This window comes from Choloepus didactylus, chromosome 16 (genome assembly GCF_015220235.1).
Source record: "Choloepus didactylus isolate mChoDid1 chromosome 16, mChoDid1.pri, whole genome shotgun sequence".
Classification (NCBI taxonomy): Eukaryota; Metazoa; Chordata; class Mammalia; order Pilosa; family Megalonychidae; genus Choloepus; species Choloepus didactylus.
In genome coordinates, this window is record NC_051322.1 from 44,620,671 (window position 1) to 44,647,631 (window position 26,961).

General features: G+C 45.0%; 1 long non-coding RNA gene across 1 annotated transcript in view; it reads left to right on the forward strand.

Moving 5' to 3' along the window:
• Positions 1-20,004: 20,004 nt before the first annotated feature.
• Positions 20,005-26,961, forward strand: part of LOC119511172 — a 101,143-nt gene continuing 94,186 nt past the window's right edge. Inside the window, exons 1-2 of the long non-coding RNA XR_005212173.1 lie at positions 20,005-20,216; positions 20,717-21,492. This is a non-coding gene — a long non-coding RNA (uncharacterized LOC119511172). The remainder of the gene's footprint in view (positions 20,217-20,716; positions 21,493-26,961) is intronic.

A 26,961-nucleotide genomic window follows, 5' to 3' on the forward strand; every position in this document is an offset into this window, starting at 1 on the left:
GTTTAACATGGCCAGGTTCTTTTTCACCATCTGCTTCCATATTTTGGGCTTTGTTTTACTCCTTATTTGGTAACCAGCCGAGTAGAGTCTCAACTTCTTGAGGACACAACATAAAACAATCATATTTTTCCAATAACTGGTAGCAATGGTGTCCTTTGAAACTCTTCCCATTTCCCCACACTCCCACACAGGGTAGCTTCTCTTTTATTTCCTAAGCATTTGAGATTGTGTGGTCTTTAGCATACCTTGTCCTCAACTAAGGGCTTCAGTTCTGGAAAAGGAGAAAAAGCCTCACTGGGCCTCTCCTGTCGCCCTCCTTTTCATGGTTTGGTCTCCTCTTTTTAGTTTGAATGTTTTGAGAAAATAAAAAAAATAGCTATCCTGGGGGAGGGGACAGGTGACAGATAGGAAAAAGTGGTTTCTTGACAAAGGCAGATAAATTAAGAAAAAGCAAATATAAAGCAACAAAAAAGTAAAATAAATGGTAACTATACTGTAAGAAGGAAGAATACGATCAAGTATGTCAATTGTTTCCATGAAAGTAAATTGACTAAATTCCCTTATTAAAAGACAGATTAGGTTAAGAAAAAAAAAAATAGCTATATTGAGACTTCAGGCTGGGGGTCTGCAGTTTGGTATGGCCTTGTGGGACCCCATTGCACAATTCGGTCCTCAGATTTGAAGGCTCAGAAACTCGGTTCTATGAGCTTTCCACCTTACCTGCTCTGAGGAGATGCAGTGAGCCAGGTTTGGGAAATTTTTCAGTGAACCTGAGGGCCAGGTGGTTAGTTGATGATGGAGCATATCTGGCTCAAGCTCTCCTTCTAGTGGTCTGCATAATTCTGCTCAGAAGACCACGTTAGGAATGAGAAATGCGCTAAGTGGGGTGCAAAATATATATAAGGGGAGTTGTTTGTGCAAGCTAAAGACACTCCATGAAGTGCTTTTCTCTATGTCAAGGATATTTCTATCTAAATAACTGTGGCTGGTCCTCTAAAATAAAGGCATCTTCCCCAAAGGTCACTGCTGGAGTCCAGGAGAGCACAAGGCTTTTCTCTTCCTTTCCTTCCCTTCCCTCAGTGATTTTTTCTAAGGAGGAATTAGGATTTAGGGCAAGAACTCCACATACTGCTCTTGCCTCTTCCCACCCCTGCCCAGGTGGAGATGCAATGACCAAATTCATGGATGCTGAATAGGCTACTTTTTTTTTTTTTTTTTTTTTTTTTGGAGGGTATGCAAGATCTTTCTGAGGGGTCCATGTAGCGGGACAAGGATACAGCCTATGTGGTTTGGTCTTTCTCATTTCTTCCTTCTAAGGATCTATGAGGCAGAGTGGTTAGAAGGGGTAGGGCTGCTCTCTCAGGAAAGGCCTCCCTTGCTGCCCTCTTCCCTTCCTGCAGGTAGAATGCCATGGGCCATAAAAGGATGGGCTACTCTTTTCTTCCCCTTTGGATGCTTGCTCTGCCCTGACAGGGTTTCCCTTGTGCTGAGGAGGCTGGGTGGGAAGGCCTCCCCTGCCCTCCTGGCCTGGCACAGGACCTACATGCTCTCCTGCCTCTCTGGTGCTGGGCAGTGATGACACTGACCCTAGGAACTGGGTCTAACGCAGTTACAGAGGAGGCTGGATCTGTCTTGGCTAGAGACTTTTTAGGCATAACTTCTTTTTTTTTTTTTTTTATCTCCCATCCCTCCCTTTTATTCATTTACTTTCTGTCCTCATTTTTCTATTCATCTCTCCATACACTGTTTAAAGGGAGTGGGAACCACAAAGATATCACAATCACATGGTCACACAGTGTAAGCTCTACAGTTATACAATTATTTCCAAGAATCAAGGCTACTGGGTTACAGTTCAACAGTTTCAGGTATTTCCTTCTAGCTATTCCAATACACTAAAAACTAAAAAGAGATATCTATATAATGCATAAGAATAACCTCCAGAATAACCTCTCAACACTACCCAAGTTCTCTCAGCCACTGAAACTTTTTTTTTTCATTTCTCTTCCCTGATTTGGTCTAAGAAGGCTTTCTCAATCCTACAATGCCAGGGCCAAGCTCCTCACTGCAAGCCATGTCCCACAAAGGCATAACTTCTTTTTATTGTTGTTTATAAGAATATTTTCAAATGCATACTGCGGTAGGAAGAATTCTAAGATGGTCCGCTATGTTCCCTACCCCCAGATATTATAGTCTTGATTAGGTTTCATTATTTGGCAGAGGTGAAGGGATTTTGCAGATGTAGTTAAGACCCTTGACCAGTTGACTTTAAATTAATCAAAAGAGAAAATTACTTGGGTGGATGTGACCTAATCAGATGGGCCCTTTAGAAGAGACTGGAAACAGGAGAGAGAGTCTAAGGAAGCAAACAGGCATATTGTGAACTGCCTACGGAGAGTGGCATCCAACAGGAGCAAAGGATCTCAGTCCTACAACTGCAGGGAAATGAATTTTGATAGCAACCTGAGTGAGATGCACATTTTCCCAATCAAACCTCCAGATGAGATCACAGCCTAGCTGACACCTTTCTTATAGCCTTTCAAGACCCTAAGCAGAGGACCCAGCTATGCATGCCTGGACCACTGTGAGATAATAAATGTGTGCTGCTTTAGGCTGCTAAGTTTGGTAATTTGTTATACTGCAACAGAAAATGAACATATTCACAAAAGTAGAGAGAATAGCATAGTGCAGTGCTATTTAAATTGGAGAAAATGTAAGCATTTATTTTTATAACTTGTTATTTTAAATTATTAATCAAAGTTGTTTGTTTTTAATTTAGCAAATCATTAGCTAAGTTAGGAAAGTAATAGTTCAATTATTTATTTTTAACTTCAATTTACATATGGTGAAACAAACTTCAGGAGACTTTTTAGACAAGGAAAGATATACCTTTTCTGAGTGTAGCAGTAGTTTACTACTGTAAACTGAATGATGACAATGGAAGTGAATCCGAAACGAAGGCCAAGAGTTCACGTTAGTTTTACTTGGAAGTATGAGCCTCATATACTGAGTTCAGTTTTATGGCCATAATAGATGGTAAGTGCTGAACCCACAGTGTGTTATTTACAGAGATGTTCTGGTTAAAGAAGCAATGAAATCACCAAAACATGAAGTAGTAAGTTCAAAACCAAAAGAAGTCTTCAAAAGAAAAGGTACTGAATTTAAAAAGCCAACAGTAGCAGGGGTCAACATTTCACATATAAACATTAGTGCTTTGTGGGCTTCTTGGTAAGTATCACTCAGTTTGCCAGCAATATAAAGGTTGTATACCAATTGCTGAAACAACAGTGAAAGGCTGCAAAGATCTTTGCATGGAAATGTTGGGTGAATCTGTGGCAAAGAAAGAAGCTCCAGCCATGCTTCAATGACATCACTGTTTGATGTACTTGATCTCACAGTCTGGCTGGTAATACAGAAATCCAACCCACAGACCAAATAAAGCCAGTAAAGAATTTTTTATTGTAGCTCAAAGAATACACAGATTTACTAATGTGGCACTCCTTCTAGCACTTGTGCAATTTGAACATGATGATGAAATGAATTTTTTTTAGCTTCATTGCCAATAGACACAGCTAGCTCTGAACGATATAAAACTATGAAAGACTACACTGGCAACAGATGTGTTTTGGAGTTTAAGTTTTGTGTAGGAGAACATGTTCTGATGGTGCAGCTATAATTCCAGGAGAACATTCTGGGGCAGTCACCCAGATCGAGGAGTTTGTGACAAAATGTAGACCAATGCACTGCATCCTTCACTGAGGAAGTCTTGATACCAAACAAACAAACAAATAAATAAATCAGGTGAACTAAACGGTGTGCTTAGAGATGAAGGAAGAATTGTGAATTCCATTAAAGCAATGCATCGTGTGTAATTCTTTTAATATGCCATTGGATTCAGTTTGCCAATATTTTGTTGGGAGCTTGACTTTCAATCGTGATCTTTTATATGGTGACTTCACAATGTCTTGCAATATATACCATCATTCTTTCTCCCAACATTCATACTCTTAAAAATAACTTGTCTAATTCCAGAAATATAAATCTGTTACCCCCCCCCCACACACACACACCCAGAATTAACCTCTGTTACATGGCAGTTTGTGTCCTTCCATTCACAGAAATGCTGCCCAGCACTGAGTCTGGGCTTTCCCACTTTCAGACATGGTCCTCAGTGGCTGGAGAAATTTCTAGCTTATATCTGCTCAACAGTTCTTTGCCAGAGTAGAAGTTTCGTCCTGATCTATGGGATAAACCTGTTGACTCCAATTATCCCTTCAGACCTAGGGGTACTCCAGGAGTGCTCTGTACCACCATCCTTCCCTTTCTCCAGGGTATGTGCCACTGCGTCCTGCCATTTCCACATCACCAAGCAGTTCTTGCTTCTTGGTCAGGGAGACCTGACAAAAGTCTATCCTCCTTCCTGCCAAGAGAGGTCATATTGGGATGGAGATGAGGCAAACAACAGTTCGCAGATAATGATAGAGCCATAATTTAATGTCAATCATTTCTTCTTAAAAGGAAAGGATTTATTTTAGTGTGAAATGGAATTGCGTTTTCTGGGTTTGCTTTTCTTGTCCAAAGCTGGGTGAGTTCATTTGTTAAGTCTCATCACTTGTACATGAGAAATGTTCTTAACAAATTTAGATAAGTATGGAAATAAATGAAGGCCACCCAAATGAGAATTTGCTACAGCAAGGGCTCAGCCGTTGTCACTTGTGTTTGACAGAGACTCAGTGGAAGGCAGGCAGGGGAGTGGGAAAGCTTTATAGTGGGAAGAAGGGAAGACTTCAGGTAAGCCCTGGTTAGAGGCTGTTGGCGTGGGAAAGCTGGAAGTAGGCTGTGATTAGTTTGGGTGGCATATTTGGCTTTCTCTGGTTGAATCTGAATTGGGAGCATGACAGGGAGAAAGAATAGGGAAGCTCCAGTTACTGACTGATTTCTGGGCCAATTGCTGTAGAGGCTGTGGTTTGTCTTCCCAGGATGTTTGCTACAGAGGTTGTGGGTCTGAGTTCTCTTGTCTATAAAGACTTGACTGCAGGGCTGGACAGATACTTCCCTTCAGAACTGAGTTCTATGGGGCAGGGTGGTGCAGGAGAAACAACACAGTCCTTAGAGGCCCAAAGTTTGAATCCCAGTTTAGTGACCTTGGGAAGACCATTTCCTATCAGTAAAATAGAAGAATATTATACCCATGTCCTGGGAACATTGAGAGAATTAGAAATATAAATGTGAAAGGCCATATGCAATGCCCACATAAAGTAGGCATTCAATTAGAGTTGTGCATTAGAGAGAGGTGGCTGACATGCTCTGAGAGTTAGTCTGGGGGGAGCAGATTTAGGGGTCTTGGCAGAGCTGAGACTCTTGACATCAGTGTTGCCTCAGGCTCAGGAAAAGATCCAATAAACACCATTTACCTCCAGCCACTCGGCACTGAGGATGGACGCGCCAGGCTATTTGGGTCCCTCCAGGACTGTGGTCCCTGGGTCCCCTTGCTCTGCATCCTGTGACATCTGCCATCACTCTGAAAGTTTGCAAGGCTGTCCCTGACAGGCCGGTCATTTCCCTGGTTGCTGGTCTGCACTGGCAGATGTGACAGAGTTTAAAGAATAGCAGAAAAACGGATGGAAGCCCCTGTGGTCCATGTCCTCAATATCCACACAGGCAGCATGGCAGAGAGTTCTGAGAAAGTGCAAACTAGGATATCGCAATACAAGCTGCATGCCACCCCCCCCCCCCCAGATGGGGCCCATCAGCTTCCTGCAGCTTTCCTGTTGGTGCATTTTTTACACAAGTCCCCACACCCTCCTCTGAGGATGACAGGATTTAGCAAATGTCTGCTCAGCCTGCACCTCTCCTGCTTCCCGACACTGAGCAGTGCTTGCTCAGGGGAGCCTGGGTGACTAACAAGCTAGGGCTTGGACTGGGGGCCTTCTGCATTTAATCTAGGGTCCAAGCTTCAACAGATGTCACTCTACCTTCCCCTGTCTTTGTTCATCTCACTGATGAGTCTGATCCAAAGAGGATTTGAGCTCCCCCTGCATTATCAGTCCACAGAGAACCTCATTCCCCAAAGGTGTTACTTCAGATAGGCCTTATCTGTGGTTATTAATAGAATGTGTTATGTACCAATTCAGCTTTGACTGGAAATTACAGATAAACCTACATCAGTAATCATATACCATATTAAAGAAAGAAGTCCATACTCTCCAAAGAAAAGGTGCATACTGTTCCAGTTTGCTAGAGCTGCCATTATACAAAATACCCTTCTATAAAGGGGATTTATTAGGTTACAAATTTACAGTCCTAAAGTCATAAAAGTGTCCAAACTAAGGATTAACATGAGGATACCTTCACTGAAGAAAGGCCAGTGGCACCCAGAACACCTCTGTATTGTTTCTCCTGCACCACCCTGCCCCATAGAACTCAGTTCTGAGGGGAAGTATCTGTCCAGCCCTGCAGTCAGCTGAGAAGTCACGTGGCTGGTGTCTGCTGGTCCTTTGCTCCTGGGTTCTGGTTTCAAAATGGCTTTCTCCAAATTGTCTCTGGGCTTCTGTCTTTCTTAGCTTTTGTCTCTCAGCCTCTGTGCATTCTTGCTTGGGCTTCTGTCTCTCTTAGCTTCTCTCTCAGCTCCTGTGCATCTTTGCTTGTCCTCCCAGGGCATTTCTCTCTAAGCTTCTGGGGGTCCTCTCTTAGCTTCTCTGGGGGCAAACTCTGGGCATCATTTCTTAACTTAGCATCTCCAGACATCTTTCTGTCTGCATCTCCAAGCGTCTGGGTCTGTGTTGGCCCCTGAGCTCTCATAAGGACTCCAGTAAACTAATCAAGACCCACCTTGAATGGATGGGGTCATACCTCCATAGAAAAAATCTAATCAGAAGGTCTCACCCATAGTTGGGTGTGTCACATATCCATGGAAACCTAATCAAAATGAACCACCACAGTAGGTCTGCCCCGACAAGACTGCATTAAAGAACATGGCTTTTTGTGGGGTACGTAACAGATTCAAACCAGCACACATACCTAGATACATTAAGGTACCTTGACACTAATAAAAAGAAGCATTTTTGAGAGGCAGCAGAGTGCAGTGGTTAGGAGAGGGATTCTGGCACCAGTTCGCCCAGACCCAATCCCTGGCTTTGCCACTCTTATCGACATGAAACTTAGGCAGTCTCTGCCTTCTTTTCCACATCTGTACAATGGGGATGATGCTAATAAAACACGGACCTCACTGGGGTTATAAGAGGATCAGATGAGGCAGCACATGTGGCACGTGGAGAGCGTACTGCAGGTGCTCAATCCATGCTGGCTGTTGTGATTGACCAGGTACTGTTCTGAGCTCTTTGGGTACAGTAACCTTCTCAGTCTTTAAAACAATCCAGTGAAGTAGGAACTGTTGTCTTCTTCATCTTACAGAGGGTTTAACTGAGGCTCAGATGGCTTCATAACTAGGCCAAGGTCATACACTGATGAAACCCAGAACCCAGACCTGCCATAGTTCCTCCTGCTCTCTCTACCCAGTGTTCCCCATCAGGCCCAAGTAGGGACTTTTTCTTTTGAATGCTTTCTCCTCATAACTTAGACTCACATAGGATATGGTTCTGAGTCTAAAGTAAGGCTTTTTCAGCCTCCCTCAGTCCTCTGGGGTGCTCACCCCTGGTCCTGGGCTGTTCACCTCACCAGCTGCACGGACCTTTGGCCTTCACAACCACTTCCCTGGTCCCTCCTGCCTTTGCTTTCTTGCAGGGAGCTGTCAGCAAAAGTCCAGCTCAAATGCGCCTCTGTGCAGAGGGCTGCCCTCAGAGCCTTTGCTGCTTCTTCCTTGTTTGTTTGCTTTGTTCTGATTTTAGAAAAATCTCGGTCCCATTGCCTGTTACTTCATGCTTTATTCCCCTCTATATGAGATAGGCCCCTTCACAGAGTGCTCTCACTGCAGGTCCCCAAAAGCAAGAGCTGAGGACTGCACAGGGAGAGAGGTGGGCAACACTTGACACAAAGGAGGGAGGGGGCAACTTGGTGTTGGGTTAGTTCTGAAATTTATCCAGAGGCTGTTTTGGGCTTGGATAAATGAGGGAGAAGTTCATGGCATGATCTTGTGGTCTAGCAAGTGGAGCAAGTCCCGGGGGTACGATGTAAGCACCATGATGGAGGGTGTGGGGCAGCCTGCTATGGCAGAGCTGAGGTCAGGGAAGGCTTCCTGGAGGAGGGCACCCTTTGCCAAGTCAGAACCGGGTTTAAGCCCAGGCCTCATCATTCATAACTGTGTGACATGCTATCAGCCTGTCTGGCCTTCTTTCCTCACCCACGAAGTGGTCCTGCTGTGGAAATGGAATGGGTACCGTGCGTGCTGCACAAGAGTTGCCCTCTAAATCCAGTGGGTAGTGCTAGTGTTAGTATTGTACCTAACTATAATAAAAATGGTTGCGTTCTAATAACATGCTTTCCTTTACAGAGATTCTATTCACTTACAGTAACAAATCTCAGCCTACATGAGAATTCAGCTCATAAAAATACAATTAGATGTACAGCCCCAAGATTTTTTAGAAGGTGCAAAAAGGGATTTCACCACAGACCATTTTGTGTGACTCCTACATCTCTACCTCCCACTCTTCCCTTGACTCTCTGCCACGATGCCCATCAAACATTCGTGATTTGCAGAGCCTGAATCCGACTTTCCCTCCCCAGTGCTGACTTCCTTCTTGAGTGGTATTGACAAGGATGTTTCCTCCACCTTTTGTGCATTACCAGGGATGTGTAATTATGACTGGGATGGAACATGCTCAGCTCCCAAGGGTCACATCCTAGTGATGATCCTTTTGTATTGTTGCTGTTATTTCTCCTTGGAGTAAAACTGAGTGAAGCCAAGCTGCCAAGCCTAATGGGATAAGCATGTCATTGCATTAAATGGATGCTTTCCCCTGTGGCCTTTGATAATTTATACCTTAAAGAAGGAGAAAGGTAGTTGTTTAGCTAGCCAACTAAAAATGCAAAGTTTTACAGATTAGAAGTATGGTTTTTATTAAAGCATCCATTTGCTACCTTGACAATTTCTAAGAAACAAATATTTCTGCCCAAGATGTAAAGGAACAAAGTTACTCACCCACAGAAAATCCACTTTGGAACAGAAATGAATCCAGGGAACTCCCTGGTGATAACACATCTGTTAGTGCAGAATCAGATGATAAAGAATACCTGCAGGAAAATACAGTTCTAATTAGAGAGGGGCTCGGACCTTCTTGTTCCCAATATTAGCCTACGGTCTGCACATTGTTTCCCATTCAGTCAAGGAGCGGGTTTGTTAAGCATGGTATCAGGCATGTCCCTTGCAAAGGACAGAATGGGCTCATTGGGAAACAGTTCCCTGACAAGCTGGACTGAGATGAAATCTCAACCAGACAGACATCCAGATAAACATGGCTGTGGGGACGCAGTCACCTCATCTGCTCTCTCCCCAAAGTCCTCTGAAATCACAGTAAAGGGTCAAAAAAAAAAAAAAAAAAAAAAAAAAAAAAAAGGCATAAACATAAAAAGGCAAAGAGACCACAGCAGAGAGAGGGAGTGATATCATGGAAAACTGAGTGGTCACTGACGTAACAAACCAGGGAAACCGAAAGTTGAGAGGAGGCAGGGAGGAAAGGTGAGAAGCCAGCCAGCGTGAGCCCAGAGCCTGGAAGGCATCAGTGGGCTAAAAACACATGTGCAGTTAGGGCCTGGAGGAAAAAAAAAAAAGATGGCCCTGACAGCTGGGAACTGGCCTGACACTCACAACTGGGTCGTGAGGTTCTCCTGTCAGACCTAGACAATGCCGCAAAACATCTAGCATTTTTAATTAGCTAGCTGAACAGCAGACAAGGCCGCTCTGTGACCACAATGGATCAAGACAAAAACAAGACGTTTCATAATCATGTGTGAGGATAGATAAAAACAACAACACTGTCCAAACCTAAAAAAAAATGAGTGGTAGACCCCTTTCCTGGCCAATATGAGGGACTGTGGCTTTTTTACTGATTGTAGGTTTAGCCTTACTTCACTCCTCCCGACTCCTAGGTAAGATTCATTATGGGGTACTCCTCAGTTCCAGACAGTACGTAATCCCGAGAAAATCCCACTTCCCTGAACCCTTCCCTGAATCACCTAACTCAAGTCCAAGTCTTATTCTAAGTCTTCCCTAACACCCTTTTACTGTAACACCCGTAGTCCTCTGGGACGTTGCCGTCCCTCACTGCAACAGGCAATAAACTCAACTTGGCTTGACTACAAGTGTGCTCCTTCCTGGTGGTCTCCGACTGATGGACATTGACGTGCCCCAGACCACCCCTACCCCCCAGTTCAGGTGAGAGGGTACCCTGGAGGCCAGGGGAATAGCAGGCCCTGCTGAGGAAAGAGGAGCATTCTCAAAAACAAGGGGACTAAATGAATGATGACTTAACAGTGAGACCCCTGAGAAAAAGCTGGTATTTCCCCACGGCAGGAACCGACGGGTTCTTCTCTGGGGAGATAACCAACCCAAGAGAAAGCCTCCCCTGCACACTGAGAAGCAGCCACCAGACCTGTTGCAGTAAAGCCATGCCCACCAGTCTCTGAGCCCAGCAGACCCACAGAGCCTCCAAAAAGCTTCTCAGTCTCTCTCTTTCTAAGTAAGTGGGCTGCCAGCCAGCACCAGACACTTGAGAGAAAAAGGCAGAGCAAAGAAAAAGCAAGAATCTCAGAGGAAGCAGAGACAAAGACAAGAACTGAACAAAATTTCTAAAGCTGAAGCATATTCTTCAACAAATAAATTACAAGGAAAAAACACGAGTTGGAAGGGAAACTATACATTAAAAGAGACAAAGTGTTGGAAAGGATGTGGAGAAATAGGAACACTCATTCATTGTCGGTAGAAATGTAACATGGTGTAGCTGTGGTGGAAGACAGTTTGGCAGTTCCTTAGAAAGTTAAGTATAGAATTACCATGTGATCCTGCAATTCCACTACTTAGTATATGCCCCAAAGAATTGAAAGCAGGGATTTGAACAGATATTTGCACACTGGTGTTCATAGTGGTCCTGTTCACAATTGCAAAAAAAGAAAATTAATGTACCCCAAGTGCCATCAACAGATGAATGGATAAACAAACTGTGATATATAGACATGAAGAAATATTATTCAGCCGTATAAATGGATGATTCTGATATGTGCTACAACATGGATCAACCTTGAAGACACATGTTGAGTGAAATAAGCCAGACTCAAAAGGACAAATATTGTATGATCTCACTGATATGAAATAAATAGAATAAGCAAATTCATAGTCAGAAACTAGAATATGGGTTACCAGGGGCCAAAGCAGGGATAGGGAATGGGGAATTAATGTTTAAATTGTACAGAGTTTCTATTTGGGTTGATGAAAAAGATTTGGTAATGGATGGTGGTGATGGTAGCACAACATTGTGAATGTTATTAAAAGAACAGAAGTAAATTTGAATGTGGTTAAAAGGGGAAATTTTAGGTTGTATATGTTACTAGAATTTAAAAAAAAACAACACCAAAAAAATGTAGTAGGACTGTAAAACACAGTGAACCTTATTGTAAATGATGGAATATAGTTAATAGTACAATCAAAAAAATGTTCTTTCATGAATTGCAACAAGTGTACCACACTAATGTAGGATGTCAATAATAGGGGGTTGTTTTGATTTGCTAAAGCTGCTGGAATGCAATATGCCAGAAATGGGTTGGCTTTTAACAATGGGGGTTTATTAAGTTACAAGTTTAAAGTTCTAAGGCCATGGAAATGTCCAAATTAAAACTTCAAGAGGAAGACGCCTTCTTTGAAGAAAGGCTGCTGGCATCCGGGGTTCCTCTGTCACATGGTGATGTCTGCTGGTCCTTCTTTCCTGATTCTAGTTTCAATGGATGTCTCCAAAATATCTCTGGACATTTCTCTCAGCTCTCTGGGCTTTTACTCTCTTTTATCCTCTTCACAAAGGACTCCAGTAAAGGATTAAGACCAACCTCGAATGGGCTAGGTCACATCTCAATTGAAATAGCCTAACCAAAAGGTCTCACTCACAATAGATCTGCCCCCACAAGAATGGATCAAAAGAACATGGCCTTTTCTGGGGTACATAACAGCTCCCAACCAGCCCAGGGGTATATGGGAACTCTGTATTTCATGCATGTTTTTTCTGTAAACCTACAACTTCTCTGATTAAAAAAGAGAGAGAGAGAGAGAAAGAGACTTAACAGTTACATCAGCCAATGGCAAAGTGGGGACCTTATTGGATTTAGATAAACTATAAAAATAAAACCATTCAATAAGCAATCAGGAATCAGGGAAAGGTGATTACTGACTCATATTTGTGATATGAAGGAATTACTGTCAAAACGTTTTAGATGTGATCATTGTATTGTGATTATGTTTACATAAAAGATTCCTTATCTTTCAAAGATACCTATGGGATATTATAGGTGGAATTCACTTCAAAATACTCCTCTGGGGGTGGGGGTAAGGATGAAATGAGATTGGCAGGAATGGAATTATTGAAGCTGTGGGGGAGGTGGATTATAGAAGTTTATCATTCCGTTTTCTCTACTTCTGCATATGTTTGAGATTTTCCATAATAGAAAGTGAACAAAAATAAAAATAAAAACAGATAAGCACACAAAAACCAAACACCCCCTCCCTCCCTTTCGGAAATATAATCATCTTTAAACTTGAGGTCTATGTGAAACTGCCTTAGCTCATCCACCTGCCCTAGACCCCCAAGCCTGCAGACACAGGAGAAAAGCTTTCCATAGGTCTTTGAAATTTCCAGAAACCTTATCAAGGTTCATAAAGTGGGGAGGTAAGAGGGCAGGTGCAAGCACCATTGTAAGTGGGGAGGCTAGCGGCCTCGCCTCCTCTCCTGGCTTCCACCCCTCCCTGTCCTCCCTAGACGTCTGCCCTCAAGGCTCCTTCCCTACCCAGCAGTCATCTTGCTGGGCAGCTTGGCTGGGGGGGTCTGGAGGTAACAGGTGGACGCCAGCTGTGTGTGTGTGTGTGGGGGGGGGGCAGCTACAAGGCGAGAGAGGGAGGGAGCTTGTCCTTCCTGACCCAGCTTGGGCTCCAGGCTGGTCTTCCCTCCCTCCTCTGTTCCCTCAGGGAGCCTGGGGGCGCAGGGCGGAGGGACAGACAGGTCCTCAGGCCGGAAGGGCCCCGTGGGGTGAGTCTTGGGAGGGCATACGGCGCAGTGGGCGCTCAGGCGGGGACGTGGTGGCAAGGCGAGCCCTGGGGCAGGGTCCTGGGCAGATTCCGGGCCAGGTGAGGGGGCGCCGCTGACTGCAAGGGAACACAGGGGTCTGGCCCGAGCTGGCCTGTGGCGCGAGGGATGAGTCAGAAACGCCTCCACTGACTCAGGTGAGTAGTGGGAGCGGCGTCGGGAGGAGACGCGACTCCATTTTGGGCACCTGAGGCGGCGGCGGCGGTGGGTTGTGACCCCTAGAGGCGAGGAGCTGGAGCTCGGGTTTTACTCGAAGGGGTGATGCTAAAGAGGTGGTGGCTTCTAAAGTTTCCTGCAGCTTTAATCCTGGAGGAAGAAATCTTCAGCTTCACTCTGAGACCCCAAAGCAACTTGAAACTGAGATTTTTCTCTTTTATTTAACAGGGAATTTCCAGGGGCTCTGTTTTTCAGCAATTCATCTAGCTTTTCATATTTTAATGAGACGTTTGTGCTTTCAGCCTTTTCAAAGTACAGTGTTAATATATTTTTCCATCTTAATATTAGAAAGTATCTTTTTGCTTTATATATAAGGGTTCTCACCAAGTACATGGAACTGGTGACTCATTCAATGATGGTGAGATGGAAGTTTGTGGCTAATAAAGTGCCGTTTTCTAAAAATAGACTATCAGTGTAACATTCACCAGGAAAAGGCCCCACCAAAACAGTACTGAAAGAAAGGTACAGACCAGAGGCATATGTCCTGACTTTTGAAGGAATGGACCCCTTTGAGAATCTAATGGAAGATAGATTGTGCCTCAGAGTGCACAATCTGCATGCGTGCACATTTTGTATATAATTTTGGAGCGTTCCTGAACCCAAGGAGAAGGCTCCTGAGCAAGAACAACAAAGAGCTGGGAGGAAGCGACAGATAATTTACATTACAAAAGAATTCTTTTCTCTAAAAAAGGATTTGCTATGGGCTCCAAAATGCCTTCTGGTATATTCCAGTTAGTTTATTTGATCTGCAAATATTCCATTTCTAGGAGACTTTACAGATAAGACACTGTTTTAATCAGTTCAAGCTTACTCCCTCACAAACCCATTAATGGAACAACAAATTCATTTGTTTATTCTTTCAACAAATGTTTCTTGCACCCCTTCTCTGTGCCAGGCCTGTGGGCACCAAAATAGACTCAGTTTCTGTCACATGGAGCTGCCCATTGTCTGAACTGGGGACAAGGTCTGTGTTGTTCGTTGTGATGTCTTTGGCACCTAGGACAGTTTTCTATTGGATAAATATATGAATGAATGAGAAGTAAGCAAATAATTACAGAATACAAAATACTATTAAGAAAACAGTGCTGTAATGGAGACTAAAAGGTGGGGAGAGGGACGAAATCTCCATGGAAGGGGGGGATGGGTCAGGAAAGTGTCCCCAGTGGGGAGGCAAAGCTGAGCCCAGAAGGATGAGACAGGGCAGGGGGCTGGCGGGAGGAGATAATAGCATTCCAGTGGGAAGATCAGCAAATGCAGAACTCCAAGGTCAGGAGATGCGTGCCATGTTGAGGACAGAGGAGGACAGTGTCACAGGGAGTGGGGAGGGGGTGAGGAGGGCACATGGTGGCCTGGAGTACAAGATGGGACCAGATGCCGTAGAGCCTCCCAGGCCAGGGTAAAGAGCTGCTTCTTATATTCTGGGTGCCTTGGGAAGCAGTTGGAAGGCTTAAGCCACGGCCTGATAGGATTTGATCTACAATTTTAGAAAAATCACTGTCTGCTGTGTTGGGAGTAGAGGGCAAAGGGGCAGCTGGAGGCTACCGCACTCATCTAGACAAGAGATGATGGGGGTTGTTTGTGTGGGTGGGTGGGGCTGGGGGTGGCAGGAAATGGCTGGATGTATGCCACCATTAGGGAGAATCACTGACCAGTCTGGTGACAGATTGTGTGTGGAGAAAGAAGATTCGAGGATGACTTCCCGAATTCTGGCTGGGCAGGTCGTGGTGTTAGTCACTGAGATGAGGAAAACAAGAGAAGAGCAGGTTTTAAAATTTTATTTTATTTTTTGATCAGTTGTAGGTTTATAGAAAAATCATGCAGAAGGGACAAAGTTCCCATATATCCCCCCCACACACATGATTACCATTTTGCATAACTGTGGTACATTGGTTACAATTGGTGAATCACTATTATTATAACTACATAATAACTGAAGTCCACAGTTTACATTAGGGTTCACTCTTTGTGTTGTATGGTTCTATGGGTTTTGTTTCCTAATTTTTATTCTGGTAACATACATCCATCATAAAGCTTTCCATTTTAACCACTTTCAAGTAGACGATTCAGCAGTGTTAACTACATTTACGATGTTGTGCTGCTGTCAACATCCTCCATTACGAAAACTTTGCCCAGGAACTCTGTGCCAGTTAAGCACCTGAAGGGCAGGTTTTGGGGGAGGAATCATGAGTTCAGAGTTGGATGTGCTGAGTCTGAGCAGTCGATGGGGCATCCCCTTCTCTTTCTAAAGGGATGACGGACTGGAGAGGGTTCTGGCCTCCGTGTGGGCCTTGCAAGGGAGTGAGGAGAGGCAGGGGAACAGCAGGAGCAGGGGCCCCAAGGGCAGTGAGCCCGGGCCCAGGGACCCAGCAAGGAGGAGCAATGGGGCGAAACATGCTGGGGCATAGCATCTGGACCATTTCAATGATTCTCTTTTTTGACAAAAATTATGCTTTGCCTCAGCTACATCAGAATGGCCAAATGCTCCTTTGTTTAACCAACAAACATGTGCAAAGATGTTCTTGACTCTTCCCCTCTCTGAGCCTCATTTTGAAGGGTGATAACTGGGCTGTCGGGTAGGGTGGAGCCCTGACAGGCTGAGGGGAGGAGATGGTGAGGTGGTGGCAGGCAGTAGGGAGCCAGTGTAGGTCCTAGAGGAGGGAAGAGACATCACAAGCTATGTGAGGAGAAGCTCTGGCAATGGCATCAGGGAAGGGAATGGGAGGGGCTAGAGGTTGGGAAATGAGTGAGAGGCTGCTGCAGCTGTCCAGGTATGAGGTAGGAATGCAAGGATGGCCTCAGGATGAGAGGACTGTTGGCCATGTTGCTCTGCACGTCTCTGCAGAGTGGTGGATACAGAGCTGAAGGAGAGGATGGGGCACGGATCCCTTTGGGGAGCTTTCTAAGAGCCTAGAGAAGGGGGAAGTTCCTCAGGGAATAGGGCAGAAACTTTTAGCCGTGCTTTCTCATTCATTTGCAACTCTGGGCTAATCAGTAGAAGTATCTCCTAGTCCTTTGACATTGGCCAAACCATCTTGGAGCACTGTGAACCTCTCTTCTAGGAGGAATCCGCCAGACTCTGTCCCACGTAGGGCCAACAGATACCCTGCCTAAGGGAGCTGGGGAGGGGAGTCCATTGAAGTTTGGGGTGAATAAAGATTTGCTGTAATCATGCAGAAAAGAAGGGCCATAGTTACTCCGTGTTGCACCTGTTGTCATCAGTGGTGTGCTCGTAAATGTTTAACACCTGCCTCTCTGAAAAAAGTGGGGGAGGGTATGCCAGTTTGGATATATTATTTCTCTCCAAAAGACATGTTTTAATCCAATCTTGTGGGATATTTGGATTAGGTTGTTTCCATAGAGATGTGACTCACCCAACTAGGTGATAACTCTTGTTTCCATGGAGGTTTGGCCCTGCCTGTTCAGCATGGGTCTTGATTAGTTTACTGGAGTACTTTAAAAAGAGCCACACAGGCCCAGACGCTTGCTGATGCTGATTCTTAGACATGCTTGGAGATGCAGACGGAAGGGCATTTAGCTAAGAGATGAAGCCGAGTTTGCCCCGGGATAAACTCAGAGAAAACCCCCAGATGCTTAGAAAGAAAAGTCCTGGGAGAAAGCCGTTTTGAAACCAGAACCCTGGAGCAGATGCCAGCCATGTACCTTCCCAGCTGACAGAGGTTTTCCGGATGCCATTGGCCATCCTTCAGTGAAGGTACCCTGTTGTTGATGCCTTAGTTTGGACACTTTTATGGCCTTAGGACTGTAACTGTGTAACCAAATAAACTCCCTTTATAAAAGCCAATCCATTTCTGGTATTTTGCATAATGGCAGCATTAGCAAACTGGAACAGAGGGGCATTTGTAAATGCTCCCACTCTGGCTAATTTCCAGCAAAACCTCCAGAACACCACTATGTAGTACTTCCATCATAGAGGTAATTTCCAATCATTGTAAATTACCTTGAGGGCATAAATAATAGTAAACTAGTTGTGAAGTAGTGAGTTTTGAGTATTTTTTCTTTGTTTTTAATATAATCATTTACTTGTAAGTTTACATAATTTAATTTTTCAATAATGACTATGTTGAAGAACTGGCTCACAGAATTCCTGAACATTTAACAGTCAGCTTTTGAGAGTTGGTACGGGCCAGTTCCAACACATCACAGGCTGTCATGGAGGACAGGTTCATTCTGGATTCAGGGAACCCTCACCCACAGAGCTCTCCTGAAAGTTGATGGACCCAGCTGGTCTTGAGAGGCCTTATTCCATCTAAAATAAGCTGTAGAGGGAGGGCAGGAGATCCGACTGGCTGACTTCTAAGAAGAGCTCGGAGCTGGTGACAGCTGGGCCAGTCTATGAGATCAGCCTCTCACTGTAAGAATTGTCTGATTTTTAACCAAAAAGAACATAAAACTAATGCAAACCTTGCATCTGCGAGTGTCATTTGAACTGGAATGACTATGATGAGGCAATGTATCAGTGTGAAAATTAAAGTGAAAATGGAGCACATGCTGCCCAATTAGTCAGCACTTTTAAGACTTATATTATTGTGAAGTTCAGACAAAAAATGTCAAGAATCTATTTAAATGCAAATGTGCCATAAAACCAAATAAAGGCAATACATATCTAAAATGTTACCAGCCCCTTCAGCAGGCTCTATTCATAATAGTGTTGTTATTTTTCAACTTAGGAATAATATCTCTGAGAAGTCCTGTGTTACTGGAGTTCAGCTGGTGTAATTACCTGGTAGGGATGTGGTACTTTGGGGGCTCTAAGACATCTGTTGGTTGTCTTTTCCCACGCAAGCTGAAATTTTCTGGTTCTTCATTTGCCAAGTTCTTTTGGATGATGTTCTGGACATTTGGAATATAAGGCTATAAAAATCTGGATCATTTGTAATTCCTTTGAAGAAAGTTGATGTTTTTGTGTTAGCAGGCAATTGACCTGGCTGACTTCAGGCCGCACGCCTTCCGTGTGTGGCAGTTTTGGTGTCAGTTCCATCTCAAAAGCATTTTCACTGCTATTAGGAACTGTTTCATGTGGGCACCCTCCTGTGGCCAATCTCAGGCCAGGGCTCGGGTCTACCCCTTAGTTCAGTACTCAGTGTCTTTGGTAGCTGCCTAGGATCAGGCCATGCCTGCATGTGGAGAGGGGCAGGTCTCCTTGGGGGCTCTGCTCTCATATGCCTCCTGCTGTGTGTGCCAAGACTGCAAGGTCCTGACCACTGCTTTACTTTGACCATTTCTCAGGATCGTTGACTTGGTGATGTCTTTATCTCCTCAATGAGTAGGCTTGCTTACTGCTTCTATAAAGCAGTGGATTCCCCCAAGTTAATTGTTCCTCTCCTGTAACTCAACCCAATATGTACACGTATCATTTGGGCCCCTGGGATATGGGGTCAAGGGGTCCCAATACATTATATTGATCCTCATGTTGCTTTCTGTGCCCTGAAATAAAGTCCTTCGTCTCTGCCCCAGGAGTGTTTTGTCTTTTGCCAGCATCCATGAAATAGTAATGGCCTAAATCATCAGTTTGTAAGGAGGGTAAAATCAAATCCCTGACCCAAATGTTCTGGCAAAGAGGACAAGATGCTGACAGGGATGTGCCTTTTTGGAAGAAGAAGAAAAAAGCACTCTACAACCTGGTTCAGGGATATGAGAAACTGCTTAGAAACTAGTGGAGAATGCTCTAGCCCCTGGGGTGGGTGGGGATCACAATCTCTCACTGACCTGTGTGCTAGTTTGTATTATGTCCCCCCAGAAAAAGCCATATTCTTTAATGCAATCTTGTGGGGGCAGACGTATTAGTGTGGATTAGGTTGGAACCTATTGGTTCAGTATTTTCATGGAGATGTGGCCACACGCATTCAGCGTGGGCCTTGATTAGTTAACTAGAGCTTGATATAAGCTCAGACATAAGGAGCTCACTGCTGTAGCTGAGACAGACATTTTGAAGACGGCCGTTGGAAGTTGATGCAGACATTTTGGAGAACACCATTTTGAAACGCAACCTGAGAGCAAGCAGATGCCAGCCACATGCCTTCCCAGCTAACAGAGGTTTTCCGGATGCCATTGGCCATCCTCCAGTGAAGATACCTGATTATTGATGCATTACCTTGGACACTTTATAGCCTTACTACTGTAACAGTGTAACCAAATAAACCTCCTTTTATAAAAGCCAATCCATTTCTCGTGGTTTGCATTCTGGCAGCATTAGCAAACCAGAACATCCTGTTAATGAACAAAAATTGAATTAATATGTAGAAGTTCAAAACAAGAGCACGGTTGAAACAAGCTGCCCAAATAGTGCCTAAGATTTTCTTCACTCTCCTCTAGGTGGATGAAGGAAGGAATGTTCCTATGACAACAGGGCAGCAAGGTCCAAGGCCATAGTTGAAGTTTAATGTGGTTGTGGCTGTTGAGCCAAGAATTCCCCAAAGGTGAAATAAGTGCTTTGGTGTGAAGAAAAAATATTAAAAGTTTGGTTGGTTGGACTGCAAGCAGGTGGCTGCTCAAAAACATAAGTGAATGCAGAGCCCAGAGCGGGTCCCACCTGCGCACCTGGCTTCTGCCACAGCCTGGCTTGGTCAGCGATGAGGACAGACTGAGGTGGAGGGCCACCGCAGCAGGCGTGGGGCAGGAAGCAGCGCCAGCTCAGATATGGACCCTGGAGCAAGGGATCAAGGGCGGAGAAAGGCCAACAATTAGCCCCCCATTCCCCAGGGGCTAGTGTCCCTTGCCTCTGCCCTTTCCAGCTCCCTCCTGGTGGTAAGTAACTTCTCCTCCTGGTTGTCACCGTAGTCCCTGACTTGTGCACATGTCAGACTCTTTGGTCTGCATCCCCATAGAGAAAAATTCTCCCCATAGAGAACTGATGGGGTTTGGGCACAGTTTACAGAGGGGAAGGAAAGCTTAAGTGACCTTGTGGGTGGGGTCGGGTCCTTTGGGCAGATTCACTGAACTGTTGTGAGTGTAGAGGAGCTGATGTGTCCGCATTCCGTAAGGGTCAACAGAGATCCCCCCATTCGGGACTTCTGCATGTACAGGGTGCTGGTGGAACATGCAGATTGCCACCCCACCCCACCCCAACTCTCCGACTTGCCTCCCTGCCCCAGGCAATCCAGCGGAAACAACATAGAATCCCGCAAGAGAAAGTGAAATCAGTTAGAGTCAATGGCCACTGGTGTGCTCGGAGGCCATTTCCTTGTATAACAGCGCCACCTGCCGGGCGAGCTACCAAATAAACGCCACCCTTTTATTTTTAAAAGGAAGCTGCCAACAAGCTCTTGTTGAAACAGAACACCTGACTCATGGAGATGCCTTGTGACTCTCTGGCCTGACATCCCCAGTTTGGGGTGGATCAACTCAGACTTGACTAACAAGGAGGTAAGAGCCCAACAAACCTCAACAGGAAGAAGGAAATGGTGTATTCAAGAGTGCAGTTGGCCCAGCTCTAGCACCATCTTGGCTTTGCACGAAAAAGTGGCTGCAGCTACTTTAGGGGAAACGTTATCTCCACCTCCACTGCCTAAAGCAAAGCCTCTGGCTCAGTGGGGTCCTCGATGCACAGAGATTGCCCTGAATGCCTGGGCCTAGTTTGCTGATGGTTAGCCAAGTTGAAGCCTGAAGGTGTCCAGTTCAGCCTCAGTGCCATCTCCATCAAACAGAAAGTGAATGTGACTGCTCTGCTCAGTGAGCAGAACCCAAGGCAGTCCTAATGGCCATGGTCAATAGTCCCTTGATGGGTCTGCTGCATTTTTACTAACCTGTTACCAATGGCATGGCCATCTGTTCTGCCACTTGGAAGACTCTAGATGGGCAGACTACATACAACCCTCTTTGGGGCAGCAAGTTGTGGACACAAATCAAGGCTGCTTATTGGACAGTTGGTGTCACTGATGAAGATGCACACTGACGAAACCTGCTGAATCAAACTGGGGATCAAGCCTTCCCTGCCTGGATCACGGCCATCACTACCTGCACCTATTTCCAGGTTTTGGGCTGTCTCAAGGCCAGCCAGAGGGATCCTGAAAGAACAAAAGTGGTAAACTCACCACTATTTCTGTGGTATTTTGAGTTTTTGAGTATTTGAGTTTCTGTCTCCTTCTCCAATCCACCTGCCACAATTTACATCCCAGAGTCCCCAGCTGCCCATGCATGCTGTCCAGAGTTCATAATTGCCTTCAGTGGGAGAGACAGGTGGAGTGCGCATGCTCTATCTCACCTAGAATCGGAGCCAAGGGAAGGATTGTAACAGGTGGAGTGAGAGGTGGCAGCATTCTTTGGGGAACCACAGCCCAGGAACAAAGGCATGGAGTTGGGAACACAGGACAGGCTCGGGGAACACAGATAGCCCATTTGGCTGGATCCTGAGCTCTGAGGGAGAGCTGCATCTTCAGCAGAATCTGACGGAAGATCCGGGGCCTGGCACAGAGGCCCTTAGCTGAGGGGTGTGGGCTTGGCTGGGCAGAAGTCACAGGAAGCCACTGAGGAGATCCGAGCTGAGGAAGGGCCATGACAGGAGCTGTGTATACCTCTGTGCCTGTTGGTCCCTCCATCTGGAACATGCTTTCTTCTACTCTTCACCCAGCCAACCCTTTCTCATCCTTTAGGTCTCAACTTAAATCTCACTTCCTCAGGGAAGCCTATCTGACCACTTCCCTACAGCCCCAGCTCAGACCACAGCTCCCACAGAATTCTACATTGTTCCTTCCTGGTCCTTATTTTGCTGGCAATTGTTTATTTTATGACAGTCTCCCCTGCTGGACTGTGAAAATTTGAGGGTAACATTCACGTGTATCTTTGTTCATGCTAAGGTCATCTGGTCAGTCAACAAACAAATAGGGGTTTCTGCTCTGCACCCAATGTGTTGGGCCTCAACCTTCCTAAGGGAAGGTGTGTGGACCTTGTCCACCGTTGTTTGCCCTTTGTCTTCCCAAGGTGGGTCTGGCTGCTCAGGGGTGTGTGTGCAGTGGATGGAGAAGGGAGGTAGCAGGAAAGCTGAGCCAGCATTGGGTACAACAGCTAAAGGAGGTCCCACCCGGCTATAGCCAGGGCCTGAGGGGGAGGGCTGGACCCAAGGGACAGAGTAGAAGCATACACAGTCCAGACCTATTGGAGACACCGAGGAACAGGGAGCTCCAACATGGGAACTTCTGATGTTTGCCAACCTCCTGCAAGCTGCAACCCAGGGACGCCCATCAGGGCTTGGGGGAGAGGGGGACCTGAGCACCTCCTGTGCCAGGCCCAGAGCTGCATCAGTTCCCTTCTGTTTCAGCAGATGAAGCCAGGATTCAGAGAGCTGGGAGATTGCCAGGGGCCACTGACATGGACAGAGACCCCAGGCCTGTCTGCTTGGAAGCTCCATTGAGCTTCAGAAGGGCCTCTGATGCTGCTCAGGGACCACCATTGGGAGGGGGTCTCAATGGGCAGGGTGCCTCAGCCCAGCTCCTCCACCATCCTCTATCTTCCACGCCCTGAACTTCCTCATGCCTTGGAAGAAGGATATGCTTTAGAAAGGCCTCCTTTTTCTGTCACTCTGCCAGCTGCTTTCTTTTTCTTCAAGGCACATTCTTTATTGGTCTCCTATTTATTCACACACACACACACACTCTCTCTCTCTCTCTCTGACATAAACACCACACACACACACACACACACACACACACACACACACACACACACACACACACACACACACACACACACACACACAGAACTCCATGAGGACAGGAGTTTGGTATTTTGAGCCCTGCTGCCTTGAATGGCGTGGAACACAGAGGAGGCCCTCAGTGCACACTTGGTGAATTAATGAACACACAAATGACAGTTGTCTGCAAATAATGAAAACAAATTGTTTTTCTCGATGATATTTTTGCCTCTCCTTTCTGATTCAGTGTTAATGTATTGTCCAGAACTTCCTGAACAATATTCAGTAGTAATGATGATAGCAGGCATCCTTGTTTTGCTTGTGATTTAAATAGCAAAGTCTCTAGGGTTTTATCTAAAATAAAATTTTGGCTATTGTTTGAAATTATGTTTTCCAAGTATAAGTACTTTTTTTAAAAAAAAGCATGTTGAACACATGCTTTTGCAACAAGTTTTTATTAGAAACGTTTTATCAAGAATCTGTTGGTTCAATACATTAATAAATTTTCTGTTGAACCATAATTACATTTTAAGACAATCCAGACTTGATTGTAGTGAATTACTGTTTTAATCGCATGTTGAATTTTATCTAGGAGTTTTGCGTCTGCATTCTTGAGGGAGATTGTGTCATTTCTTTTTCTCTCTTGTGACCTTTCTTGGTCAGCTTTCCATCACTCAAGCCATCTGTAATTTGTGTTCCAGCCTTCTTGGACGTATGTTCAGGGTGCAGGATGGAATCTTGTTGTCTGGACTTATAGGAAGTGCTGAAAAGGGGGGCAGGGAAGAAGAAATAGTGTCCTGTATTACAGATCGCTTCTCTTCACCTTTTGCAGTTTTAAATGTTTCTTTGGTAGAGTTGAGTCAAGTCATGTATTGGCTAAATGGGACCAGATTTATATTCTTCTGGACTGGATCCTTTTCCAGTTGCCCAGCTGGCGAGAGTTCTTGGTATGTTTTGGCTACACAGCTAGGTACAGCCGCCCCACCACAGGCACCATTCCTAGAAGAACTGAGAACAGTGGAAGGGAAAATCATTTGCTAATGCCATCTCCATGATGGCATTTTACTCCCCATGGAGGCAGGCACTTTAGAGATGAAAAGATTAAGGCCCAATGAGGTTAGTGACTGTGATAGTTTGAAGCTGAATCATGTTCCTAGAGCTAATCATGGTCTTAAAGCTAATGTATTCTTGTGGGTGTAGACCTATTGTGGGTGGTGCCTTTTGATTAGGTTATTTCAGTTAAGGCAGGCCCCAGTTGGGACTTAATCCTCTTACTGGAGTCCTTTATAAGAGGATGAAAGAGAGAGAAATAGACAGAAGCTGAGAGAGAAGGACATGAAAAGAAGCTCAGAAAGAAAGCCACAGATGGGACAGCCAGAACCTGAAAGCAGCAAAACCTGGGAGAGAAGGACTAGCAGACACCACCATGTGCCTTGCCATGTGATAGAGGAGCCTGGATAGTCAATAACCTGTCTTCATGAGTCCAGGTGTCATCTGATGATGCCTTGATTTGGATATTTTCATGACTTCAGAACCGTAAGCGTGTAAGCTAATAAATCCCCATTATTAAAAGCCAGTCCATTTCTGGTATATTGCATTTCAGCAGCTTTAACAAACTAAATCAAAGACCTTGCTTGCTAAAGGTCACTCAGTGGTTAAGTGTCCACTTTTGATTTGATGTCTCTCACCATCTGAGTTTAAAGCCTCTGCTTTCTCCACTGTGCCAGATGGTCTCCTTTCACAGCTGACTCCCTAACTCTGGCCCCTCAAATGTCACAATTGTGAGCAGAGACTGTTCCCCAACCCTGCACACATGGATGTGCAGTGTGTTGTTGCCTGCTGTCTGAAATCTGGCAAAGGCCCAAAGCTGAGGACAGAAAGTGAGAAGTTCCTCACTGCTTATAAGCCAAGATCTTGAGCTCTGGGACAGCCCTTTCCTCACTTGCTTGCAGGGAAGTGCCGGTTCATGATCCTCTGCCTTCAGACGTGTATCATCCTCAACCCCAGTGTCTGTACAGGGATGGTGGAAGGGGCAAGAGGAGCCAGCCCTTTAGAGGAACAGCCAGCCTCTCTCCTTCCCTAGGGTGTGTCCCTTGTGAAGCCAGGGCCGGGGGCCTAGGCCCTTCTCGATAGAACCAGCTTCCTGCCCTAGGGGAGGCTGGCATTGGCACTCAAGCCCTGCTCATCTGCTCAGGCAGTGGACTTGCTGGGCCTTCCCTCCCACCTGAACGGAAGGCAGAGGAGATGCCTGGTAGAGGGGTCCTTAGTTCCTAAAAGGCAAGAGGTGGGATGGCAAAGGAACCCACAGGCTGGGAATTGGCTTCATAGTTCTGTGCCCACCCTGTACTTGAGGGGAAGTGCAGGGAAGAAAAAGGGTGAAGATGATGGGGACATCCATCCCTGACCAAAAGTACTGTGGAAGGAGAGGAGCTCCGAAACAAGCTCAAGGCTGAATATCAGAACAAAACAGCTAAAGGTGGCCAAAAAGTTATCCAGTTGTGTAACTGGGCTAACTGGTTGGGGACCAGTTATGGGAATGAGCAAAACTGTTTCAAGTTAAGGCTCCTCGATAAACCAGTTCCACACTGATATTTTAACTGTGCCTATAGTTTTGCTTTTTCCAGAATGCCTTATAGTTGGAACCAAATTTTACCTTTTGGGTACTGGGCATTTTTGTATTCTAATATATCTTCTTGAGCTTTATTCTGGTATGCAGTTATATTAATTGGAAATAGTGTGCTCCTGTAGAGTTTTGCTTTTATTGTTTTTTAGGTGGATCCCAAGTAGTAGTTTCATTCTGATATTCAACCTTGAGCTTGTTTCGGAGCTCCTCTCCTTCCCACACCACTTGGGATCCACCTAAACAACAACAAAAAATTAGTTTAGGGCTAATTTTTCCTTACTACTGAAACAAAATCTTGATGAGAACTCCCCCAAATGCCCCACACATTATAAGTTTATTTGGTTTGACTAGTGGGAAAAGGCATGGTTCCTGGAACTGTGTGATTGCTGAGCCCTGCACTAATTCTGTTGGGCGATTCTTTCCCTTCTTCACAGGCGTGTACTATCAGTTTTGTACTGATTGCCTTATGGGAATCCTCTGCAGATGTATGGAGTTCTCCCTCCAGGCATCTGTCTCCTCTCTGTTACTCTGTCCCAGAGACTCCAGCTTCCTGGGTCTCTCTCCACCTCAATTCAGGAAGTTCACTAGCTCTTCTTCGGTTCCCTCTCCTTGCACCATAGTCTGGAGATTTTCTCAGGGCAATAAACTGGAGCAATTGTAAGGCTCATCTAGCGTGTTAGTGTGCTGCCTATCTCTCAGGGACCACTGTCCTTTGTTGCCTGACATTGAGGGTCTTGAAAACTGTTGTTTCATGTATTTTGATTGTTCTTTCCCTAGTGGTAAGGTAAATACAGCTTTTTTAGCTATATCTTTTTATCTTTCCAGTGGTTTTTCTAGGGATTATAATAAGCATCCCTATTGATCTACCTTTAATTAATAATTATACTTAATATATTTTTATATACTTAATAATATTAATGGTTAACATTTCATGTCTAAGGTAAGAATGTTAAGACAATATAATTCCATTTCCATCCCTTCCTGTTCTTTGTGCTATTGTCATGTATTTTACTTCTACATGTTATAAAACCTGTAATGAATGATCTTCTTGGCTCTAAATAATTTTAAAGAATTTAAGAAAAATGGTTTTTATGTTTACTTATATATTTACCATTTCCAATGCTCTTCACTATTTTTTTGGATCTGAATTTCCATCTGCTGCCATTTCTTTTCAGTCTGAAGAACTTCTTTTCACATTTCTTATAGTTCAGAACTGCTGGCAAAAGAGTCTCCCCATTTTT